Here is a 12237-nt window from a genome sequence, read left to right on the forward strand (position 1 = left end):
TTGGGTCGAATGTCGTTAACATGACCTGTAACATATTGAGAGAAAATGGGCATGGTGCATGTAACAACTCAGGGGATGTCCCTAAGTTCATGAATAAGGTGTGTAGCAATTAATGAATTTTAGGCTTTTCATGTATCATTTTAGGAATTATAAGTATGGCGTGGAACAACTTAGTCATTGGACATTGCGTATAGCAATTAAGAATTTATAAACTTGGCATGTAACAATATTTATTTTTTTATAAATGGCGTGTAGCTTTTCTTGGTTAACTGTTCATTGTGTGTAACTTACTTATGCATTACTATTTTCTGTTGTAGATGGATTTCAAATAGTACGAGAACCTTAAAGCTTCACTTGTTGTTCTGAGGGATAAGTGAGCCTTCAACATCGCCATTAACATAGTAACTAATACAATGTAGCAAAAATGGACACATGTCTAATGATTTATCTTCATTTCTCCTATTGCTAGTTTTATCTTAATGGAATTGGCTAAGTGAGAACAGAGTTTAGGTTTTATGTCAAAAATGATACGGGAGAACTAGAATTCACTAAAATATGAGTGTTTCGGGATTCATATAATTGTGCTGTACTTTTAAAATGACTTACAAATTACTTCATTTACATGTTAAATTACATAGTTATTTATACAAGAATGAACACAAATGCTGCTTGCTATGATGCTTTCAATCAACCTCATGTACATGCAGACGTATCTGTCAGTTGTTACGCATAGAGTGTAACAACTTTATTTGTTGGCATGACATGTAGCAACATTTGGTAATGTAGCCGTAACACATAACAACTCAATTTGTAGGCACGTCATGTTAACAATTTATATTTACACACGATATGTAATAATAGTGTCAATAACTTAGTATGGCGTGTAAAAACTATATTTGTTGGTATGGTGTGTGGTAGCTACATTTAGTAATGTAGGCGTTGTGTGTAGCAATAACATTTTTTTTTTCAACCTATAGCTACATTAAGAGGAAATTGTGAGAAATGGTCAATCTCATAAGCCCATTTCAAAAATAGCTATATTAACAAGTGACCAATCATACAGCTATATTGAAAACAAAAATTAAACCAAACTATGATGAATGTAGGCATGCAAGTGTAGAAGTCATCCAACATAAATCAAAATGCAATTTTCCCTATCCATAACACCTGTTTCGTTTAAAAATCGAAGAAAATCTCTTATGAAACCTTAGGTTTAGAAATTTCAAATTCTTGAATTTATTTGAGTTGAGGGCCTGAATTGATTTGATTAAAAGCTATTTCAAACCTCTGTGATCATTTCTACTGCTTGAGTTTCATCTAAAACACTTAAAAATTGAAGTCCTCAAATGGCCACTAGCCTCAAGTGCACCCAAACCACTGTTCAACATCTTGAAGGCAACAACAACATTGACAAACTCAATGGTTTGCTGAATTCAAATCTATTTGACATCTTGTCCATGCTTTTCACAAAAGATGTAGTCTGCACCTCCATTTTATCAAGTAGGTGGAGGTTTCTTTCTTCCTCAGTTTCTATTCTTGATTTTTCTAATAAGGCACACCCTCCAAATAGGTTCATAAAATTTGTGGACAGAGTGTTGTTGTTCCATAATGTGGAATGTATTAAGAAATTTCATATCAATTTTCATACATAATATGAAGATCTTGATGCTTATAGACTTTTTGGGTGGATATATTTTTTCTTACGGTGAAATGTTCAAGAACTTTATTTACTGATGTCTATTAGAGATGATTTTAGTGGTATGCTACCTCCAAGTCTCATTATAAATAAGACACTTGTGAAATTGAAACTACATGTTTATACTACTATTGTTATGACCATTCTTACTCACGTTTGCATTCTAAGTCTGAAGACTTTCCATCTTAGTGATGTAGACTTTGTCAATGATAATTCAATTCGAAGGCTTTTGTTTAGTTTCTTTGTGCTTGAAGAGTTATTGATGCGCTTTTATGGTCAATACAAAAGTCTAATATAGTTAAATATTTGTAAACCTTCTCTCAAGTGATTGAATTTACATCATTGTGGTGATATTTCATATCAACCTTTTCATTTTCTCACTGATGCCCCAAGTTTTCTCTACTTCAAATATGCTGGTATTTTATTAAACAAGTATTCATTAGTAAACTTACATTCTATTGTCAAAGATAATATGAGTGATCTAAGGTATGCATTTCCAAATGTGGTCAATGTTGATGTTGCAAGTAATTTATTTAATGGAATTAGTAATGTTTGATCACTTCATTTCAATGATAGTTTACTGCGGGTAAGTTCACTGAGTTTTACTTGTTAATACTACATTTTAAAATATAGTTGGTACAAATATCCCATAATTGATTGTTTCAAAATAGACCTGAAAAGGATGCTTGTAAATTTTTGCTTGATGGATTTGTGTTTTTAAGTAGTATAATATCTTGAATTTATAATTTTTTTGCAATTTATAATCTAGCATTGCCTTTTTATTATTATTACCGTATTTTTAGGCTTTAGGTTTATGCAAGAAACAAGTACATGTGTTTCACAACTTGGTCTATATAGATATTAAAAGGAGGAATTAATGGCATAACATTGGACTGATTAAGTTGCTTGAATGTTCAATTAATTTGGAGACTCTTATCATTCATAATGAATGAATTAAAATATATCTAACAGTTATTCTACACATTTGTAAAGTTCCAAGCTTTTACGATTTCCTTTATCTTTTTGGGTTCAAGAATATTTTGGAGATCTATTCTGGCATCAACCTGAAAAGGTACTTTCTTGTCTCTTATCTCACCTCAAGGTGATTGAAATTTATTCATTTGGTGGTCAAATGAAAACGGATAAGTATTGCCTAAAGAATGCAAGAGTTTTGTAAAAGCTTAGAATACATATAACCATGAATGTGGGAGAGAAATATGAGATTCACAATAAATTACTGACTGTGCCAAGGGAATTAAAGATATGCCAAATTGAAATGGTCTGATATCCTTTATCTTTCACATTTTAAAGCTTGGTTTGATCGTAAATGTGAATAAATCTTTATGTTAGCTACATCCTATTAATTAATACTACTTATATTTTGCTACATGCTATGTTGAAAACAATTTGTTTCACGTCATGTTAAAAAAATGTTATTTTTACACACCATGTTAAAAAAAATATTATTACATGTCATTTTGGAAAAAATATTATTATACTCCATGTTGAAAAAATATTGTTACACATCATGTTGAAAAATATTGTTGTTACACGTCATGCTCAAAAAATATTATTATACGCCATTTTGGAAAATAAATATTATTACACGTCATGTTAAAAAATGTTGATACATACCATACTAGAAAAATATTGTTGTTACACGCCATGTTCAAAAAATTTTACTACATGCCATTTTGAATAAATTGTTGTTACACGTTATGTTAAAAAAAATATTGTTACATGTCATGTTAAGAAAATGTGACACGCCATGTATTTTGAGACAAAAATGCCCTTAATGAAATCGTTTCATACTCCATGCCAAATATATCAATGCCAGGTATTTTAAATAGTGTTGATTTTATTTGTCATTTGATTTATTCCTCATTCCCAAATGCTAGGTAAACTGAGAGTAGAAAGTTGAGATTGTTTGATTCATTCCTCATTCCAAAAGCTAACAGAGTGTTCAAACAAGTTCAGAGCAAAGTAATCAATCACAATAGCAAGTTCGTACCTACGTAAAGAGGTAAGTCAATCAATGGTGAATTTTTTTTTTTATGTTTTTTAGTGGGTTGTTGTTGATTTTGCTTCTTCATCATGGGTCTGGAAACATCATTTTTTATTACTTGGCTAAGGAAGAGGCATCAATTTTATTCGTCATTTGATTCATTCCTCATTCCCAAACGGCAGGTACATTGAGAGCGCAAGCAAAGATCATTTGATTTATTCCTTATTCTCAAAGTTAGCAAAGTGTTCAAACAAGTTTAAAGCAAAGTAATCAATCACTGTAACAAGTTTGTACCTACGTAAAAAGGTAAGTTAGTCAATGGTGATTTTTTTTTTTTGTGTTTTTAATGGGTTGTTGTTGATGTTGTTGCTTCATCATGGATCTGGAAACAACATTTCTGATTGTTTGGCTAAATAGGGGGTCATTGTTTGAATTCCTTTTTTTACGTCTCGTTATTTGTTTAAATTGTTTGTCGTATAACAACTTAAGGTTTTAGTCATGGCATGTAAGAACTTAGTTACTAGGCATAACATGTAACAACTAATAATTTTTAAGCATGGCTTGTAGCAACCAAAGATTTTTTGGGCTTGGCATATACTAACTTACTTAATTATTACACATGGTGTGTAATAACATTTAAGTTGTTCTACATAATGTGTAACAACATATTTTTTTGTAAATGGCATGTTGCTTCTTTGGGTTTATTGTTCATGGCATGTAGCTTACATGTGCATAAATGTTTTTTGTTGTAGATGGAGTACGAGAACCTTAAAGCGTCGTTTGTTGTTTCGAGGGACAAGTGGGCCTTCAACGATGCTGTTAACACCCATTTATAATGATCACACCTATAGTTCAAAATCAACACGGTCCACCAAGCAACGGAGTACAATGTAGTGAAGGATACATGCTTCGGTATGCTGCTGAACATATATCCACAAGGCTTCTTCTACATCGATCTTCTACATAACATCATGGTGCATAGAATCACTAAAAATGGCATAATGGAGCATGAGTTATGGTTTTTCATAGGCAAATCCAAGGCGCGCTTTTCCAAGCGTGAGTTCTGCCTTGTGACGAGATTGAAGTTTGGCCTTATGACTGATGTTTTCTCACGTCCCTATGAGGTTATCCCAAAAGGAATTCACGATAAAGATCGAAAAGGGGAAGATAATTTGAATCTGCAGCAAATGCTTAATAGGTTTCGAGATAGCAACCTTTAACAAGCACGAGACACAACAAAGGTGGCTCTTGTCTTGCTCGTGAATAATATTTATTCGAATAAGACTACAGAAGATGGGTGACACTGTGGCTGTTGGCGTTGGTCGAGGACATTATGATAACTCTATTATATAGAGTTATTTTGACACATTTTGAGGGCTTAAATAGTTAGATCTTTGAGATTTTAGGTTTGAATCGTAGCATTTTAGGTGTTTTTCTAGTTTAAGTTTGATTACATGTTGAGTAGTTAATTTCAGTTATTTTGTTTTAAATTACTTTAAGAGTAGTATTTTTAATTTCTCTTATTGCTTTTGTAGGAAATTTGATGAAAAAGGCTCATTTGATGAAAATCCATACAAGTATAGTGATCACTTTATTCGTATATGTTGTGATATTTTGATCATATCTCTGTATAAAGAACTCCAATGAAGTGATTCTTAGACCACTAGTCTTGTAAGAGAAAGAACTACAAGTTTTATGTTGACCACTTTTCCCAGTTCAGATTGGATCATGGTCAAAATATTTGTCTGATTAGAAGCATTGCACTAGTATGCATGGACTGAACATGATGCAGTATTTGGAGCTTATCTTTCAATTTCGAAGTTCAATTGATGTGATTTTGATCCATTGGAAAGCTTAAAGATAGGGATAAAACTTTCATGTTTATCACTTTGCCTAGTTCAGAGCAGATCAGGGTGAAAATCACGATTGAAATTGATAGATCGCCATAGTGCTGGGAGAACAAGGCTGTAGCGTTGGTGGAATGAAGCTCACCCTACAATTTTTCTGAGAGCTCAAAGTTGCAGCACTAGAGAAATGGTGCCACAGTGCTAGGCAATTTTCCCAAAAAAAAAAGTTGATGAGATTTTGGAAATTAGATTACTTGGAGCCTATTTAAAAGACCTTTTTTCAAAGGTTTTAAGGGGAGGCAACAATAAACTATTATGGAGATTTGGAGCCAAGAACAAAGCAAGAAAACAAAGAGAAATTGAGAGAGAATTGAGATTGCAAAGCTTCAACACTTAGTTTCTTTTTCTACTTTTGTGTTTCTTTTATTTTCTTTGACTTGGATTTATGGCTAAATTTCTTTAGATGTTGTTTTTATTAGTTATTATGAGCTAAATTATCTTTCTAGGATTGTGGTAGATTTCTATATGTAGTTTGAGTATTAGTTTCTCATTTATTTATCATAAATGGGTGTAGGTTTGCTTTATTCAAATATGTTCTTAATGCTTTTGATTGCTTGGCCAATAATTAACTGATTTATGAATCTAATTGAGACTCGACAGAGAGATTTTAGATTGGACTAAGGCTTGAATAGTGTATGTTCATGTTACTTAGGTGATCTGATTTGTGATTTGAGTACACGTACACCAATTCCCATACATAGCCACATTATGACACTTACTTAATGAACTTAATTTAATTAATTGCTATAGACATATAGTGAACTGATTAAGTTAGGTATTTATACAAGCAACTCGATGGAGATTATAGCTTTGTATTCTAGGTTAGTAAAACCACCCAAGAAAAATAAATAACAAGACAAGCTGGTATCAGATGAAGTGTTGAATGAATCCATAATCCTAGATTTTAATATATTATCTTTCTCTTGGGAATCGACATATTTTCTTTTCCCTTTCTTTATTTTCCCCACAGTCATGTTTTGTGCATTATTTTCTACACATTTTAATTTTTCTTCAACTGATAAATCATGAACAATATTAGAGAAGGTATTAACAGCATCTTCATGCATTCTAGTATCACTCGATGCATCGAAAAAATCCTAAATTTTTTCTTTCTTGACTTTCAATGATTTCTATATGTTAACTTACTTATTCTTCATTTTCTCATCTCTTACATCAATGGCAATAGCATGAAATTTATTAGTTGTTTTCAGCAAAGGAATTTTATGTGCATCATTGTAAATAATTTCTACACCTTTAGAATTTTTTGCCCCCACTTTTACTGCCTTTTTCTATTTGTTTCCACTGCATGGCAATCTTTTGATCAACAATCACCTGTGTTTCTTTTTTTTTCTCATCATGTCGAGTTGCAGTTTCTTTTTTTCTCATCAGGATTTTCAATAAACTACTCTTGATTCCAGATTCTGTTGTGGCACAGTGGAAGGTCCTGAAACCTTCGATTTTCTAGATTTATTAGGCTTTTTGCCGAGAACCAAACAACTAGAAATATTATGACCAATGTGAGAGGAATGAGTGCCGTATTTTGGGATTTTGGAGAACTCAACCTTCTGCGTATAACCACCAGTATTAAGGCTCGATTGTCTATCATAAATCCCGAATTCAAATGGAGTCCACAAGCGGATTAAAACAATCATACTCTACATAAACCCTTGCCATGCTCGGTTTGGTTCCATTGGCTGGAGATTCATTGACATATAAGAGATTTTCAATTGATTTGGCAATTGCTAAAAGCATCGACTTCTCAAACAGATGCAGTTTTAGGTTTGGGAAAGAGATCCACACAAGCACAATAGATGGCGTTTTTTCTGGATTCAAATCAAGGCTCCATTTAAAAACCTCCATCTTTTGATTGGCTATGAACCATGCTTGGTAGCCCCAGATCCTCTTGAAATCATATTCATACTCATTCAATAAGTTAATAAGTATATGTTTGTAGTTAAACCACCGAATGTTATACGCACCAAAAAGACCAATGCCCTTGAAAACTTGTTGAATAACCTCCCATTTTGGCATGCTTATAAACTTCCCAATGATAGAAAACTTGAAAGGTTATGATAACTCTTCGATTTCTCCAGAAAAGAAAACAACTATTGGTTTATTTTTATAACGTTCAAGCTCACGATTGATAGGGATGATTGGCATTTTTTCATTAGTAATGGTGGCCAAGAAGGATTTTTTTGATCACCTTAGGGGAAACAGGTGGAGGCATCATTGCCGATGATTTTTCAAGAGGATCCAGCTACTGTCCATTGGCCGAAACTTGGGTTGAAGATGTACGAGAGAGGAAGTTGTCGCCTGAGAGAGAGAATTTGACATTTAATCAATTGATGTTACTTTTTTGTTATTTTTCTTTTCAAAAAAAATTCAATGGTTCATTTTTTTATTCTTAATCCAAGCATTTTACTTGTGTTTTTTTTTTTTTTGTTAAATACATAGTAAAATGAGAAAAGGCAAACCATAAAGATATCAAGGAAATGTGATTCTTTTGGTTTTTTTGTATTTTTCTATGTGACAAAAACGACAGGGCATAAATAAAGAGCACAAAGACGGGATAGGAAATTTCCATTCCACCTCTCCACAAATCCTCTGTCCCTATTTTCTACTCCATTTCAAGTCCCAATTCTCACAAATTTCCACGTCTATTTTTCAATTATTAAGTTAATATTGGTTTCTATTTTTTTCTCTTTTATCATTTTTTTTCCTATTTCTCTCTAGTCTCTCCATTCTTTTCTTTCTCCCCACCAAGACAAATAGGGTACCCAATACCCACCATCCATAGTAGCCACAAATGGCAGTGCCACCCCAAGCACCACTACTAACCCTTCCTTCCCAACCACTAAACTTTCCACATTCTCTAACACCCACAACCCAACCACTATTGCTAGCACTGCTTTTGCTGTTCTTGTTGTGTTTGGACCATCGTAGTCGCCATAAAAGATGTTATTCTATATGATTTTGGATTCCTTGAATAATTAATCTTAGATAAGTTTTCTAAAAAAGAGAAAAGAAAGGAGAGATTACAATTATGAATGATTTAAGCTTTTAGCTTTAAGATTGTATAAGTTCTTTGGTTCAGTTTTTTAATCAAATGGTTTGTTAAAACTTATGTTTTGGGTTGTGAATGGAGTTTGAAAGTTGCCTTTATGGGTAAGAAACGAAGTTGAATGAAATTTAATTTGACGTAGTTTGACTTATTGTAGGTGATAATCTAATTATATATCATAACAATGTTGGAATTGACTATTAATTTTGGAAATTTTGAGAGTTTGAGTTTAAGTCATGTTAAAAAAATTTTCTTATTATACATTTGAAAGTTTTCAAGAACAATATTTGACAATTAGCTTAGGTGATTATTTAGAGTAAAAGAGAAAAGGATGGGAAAAATTAAACTCAAATAAGACTCAATAATAAAATATAGGATTAAATTATGCAACTAGTCCCTTTATTATACAAAAAGTATAAATTTAGTCCCTGTATAATAATTTGTGTGAATTTAGTCCTTATACTTTATCAATTTGTTAATTTCAGTCCCTAACTCTAACATTGTTAAATTTGACCATTAAGTATAACGTGACATTTTAACCAAGTTGACATGACACTAATAGAGATGATGTGGCATAATATTGAGATGGCACAATATTGACGTGGCTCATCTTTTGGGGAGAAATCTCATACAGGTTTTCCCTTTCTATGAGTAATTCAAACATAAATCTCAAACTCCTTCCCTAAGTAATCCATACTGATAGAAAGGAAACCCAAAAGATTTGCATTGCGGTTATAAATGTGTTCTTGGCATTTATAGCAAATTTGGAAGGTATTCTATTGGCTGATTATCTCTAGGTTTACGTTTGTGTATGGGATTTGTGTTCTTGGGGCTTCATGTATACAGGTGCCATTTTTGCTCAAGCTATGCAAAGAACAATTCAAAGGAAAACTCCATGCCTCAAAAGCTTCTCTTTTATAGTATCCAAAAACGTAATTTTTTTAATGTATTAATTTATTCTTTTATCCAGATTTGTGTTCTTGAGTACTTTTTTTTCTTTCTTTTTCTTTTGGTGCAGAATTTTAGGCATGCTTAATTTAATTTTTTTTGTTATACATCCTAGACTATTTTGTTCATGAGGAGTACATGACCTCCACTTGGGACATAATTGCTGAGAGAGTGGGCTTCATGTTGGTCTTTGGAGATCTAGTGTGGATTCCTTTCACATTTAGCATCCAAGTTTGGTAGCTTTTGAATAACAAAGTGTAGCTAACAATAGCTGCTGTAATAGCAAATTACTTTGTATTTCTGATCAATTATATTGTATTTAAAGGAGCCAATAAGCAAAAGGATATATTCAAAATGAATCTTGAAGCACTTATATAGTGTAAACCTCCAAAGGTTATTGGGGGAAAGCTACTCGCTTGTGGTTATTAGGGAATTGCACGACACTTTACACTTATATAGTGTAAGCCTCCAAAGGTTACTGGGGGAAAACTACTCGCTTGTGGTTATTAGGGAATTGCACGACACTTTAATTACCTTGGAGATTTGTTGCTGGCATTGTCCTTCAGTTTACCTTGTGGAATAAGTTCTCCATTCGATACTTCTACCTTATTTATCTTTCATTCTATTGGTATGGAAAGAAAGGAGAGATGAAGCCTGTTCTGCAAAGAAGAACAAAGAAAGAAAACCCATTATTTTCCTACTTTCAATTCCAAATTCAAAACTAGTTGATTCTCTCTTTTCGACTGAAGTTTTTTTTCTCTCTCTTAATCGGTTTTTTAAGTTCTTAATCGTATTTTTGTTAATCTCATTTAGTTTTTAATTTAGGGGTAGGATGTTTTTTATAATTTCTTTGTTAAACTCATGTGGAGAGTTAGCATTTTTTTTACCAGGTAAACATTTTGCCATGTCAACGTTATGGCACATCATCTCTATTAGTGCCATGTCAGCTTGATCAAAGTGTCATGTCCCAATTCATACAAATTATTATATAGAGACTAAATTTATACTTTTTGTGTAATATAGAGACTAATTACATAATTTAACCTAAAATATAAACATTGGACAATTTGTGAGGGTTGGGACAAAAAATGTGGACAGAGGATTTGGAATCCAAAAAGAATATATATTGTAACGACCCAAACCCAACCATGTGGCCCTCCAAAGTTTAAGCTCAAGTTACTAGTAATTGTGGGTTTGGATTGTTATATAGGTCTTAACAATCTTATTCACATCAGATGTGAGATTTTGGATATCACAATCTCACCCACTCAAATCCGAGCATTTGGCTCATTGGTTAGTGCATGATCCCCTTGCTTAAAGAGTAACGTTCGAATCCCCTCTCCCTCAATTATAAAAAAAAAAGTATTTTAAAATTGTGATGCCCAACATCCCACATCTGATGTGAATGTGATTGTTAAGATCTATATAACAATCCAAACTCATCACTACTAGCAACTTGAACTTAAGCTTTTGAAGGCCATGTGGTTTAAGTCCAAAAAGTTGTTGGGCCAGTGGTTGAGTTTGGGTCGTTACATATATAAACCATGTTCATTAAATGAATCAAGTGTTTTCGGCATTGTCCTAGCATTCCTACATCTAGAATTTCATGCCAACTTTGCACGCAAGCAATTGAAATTTGAAATCAAAAAAGCATTCAAATGGCTATGATAGGGATTTTTTTATCCTTTTAAGAATATTCTTATGCAAAAACTAAATTTTACTAATTTGCATTTCAAATATTAAACATTTTCAATTTAGGCATGATGTTCAAAAAACTCACAAACTATTTAAGAAAATTCAAATAAATTTTTATTCTTTCATTGCGTTCAAACAAACTCCTATACTTTTATTTAAGATTAAATAAGTTTTTATAATTAATGATTGACTAATTGTCATTAGTAAAAATACCACTTATCATTTTATATCTATATGGCATTTTATATTCAAATGGCACTAACATGGCATTAATGTGTAATGTGAAAAATATCACATGATTATATTATCGTGCCAAATTACCATGTCACATCATTATCAATTATGATCAGTCCACATGTCATATTATAATCAATTATTATATGTTAATATGTTATGTCAGCGTCACGTGATATACAATGATAAATGATATTTTAATTAAATCAATAATTAATCATAAAGACTTATTTAACTCAAAATAAAAATATAAAAACTTATTTAATTCAAAATAAAAATACACAAATTTAAACGCAAAAAAAAATATAAAAGTTTATTTGAATTTCCCTAAATAGTTTAGAGAATTTTTTTTTTTTAATAGAGAGACCTCAAACTATTGCTATTAGCAGGAAAAATGTAAATTGTGTCAAATGTGCATGCCATCAACAATATATTTTTAAAAGCAAGAAAAAAAAATAGAAAAGAGGGCAATTTAAGATGACAAAAGATTGGCTACTCAAGACCCAAACAAATACAAGTATTTATTAATTTTAAAATTCCAACTTCAATCTCTTCATCCTTTCTTTCAAGATGTGGAAGTTGGCCAGCGATTCAGTTTATGAACGAAGATAAATCATATTGCTGGATCATGCTAAAGCTTTTCCACAAGTTTTGGCCACTTAGATTACTAGGAAGGAACGAACTCTGAGCG

The sequence above is a fragment of the Theobroma cacao genome, chromosome 8 (genome assembly GCF_053813885.1).
Source record: "Theobroma cacao isolate CCN51 chromosome 8, ASM5381388v1, whole genome shotgun sequence".
NCBI lineage: Eukaryota > Viridiplantae > Streptophyta > Magnoliopsida > Malvales > Malvaceae > Theobroma > Theobroma cacao.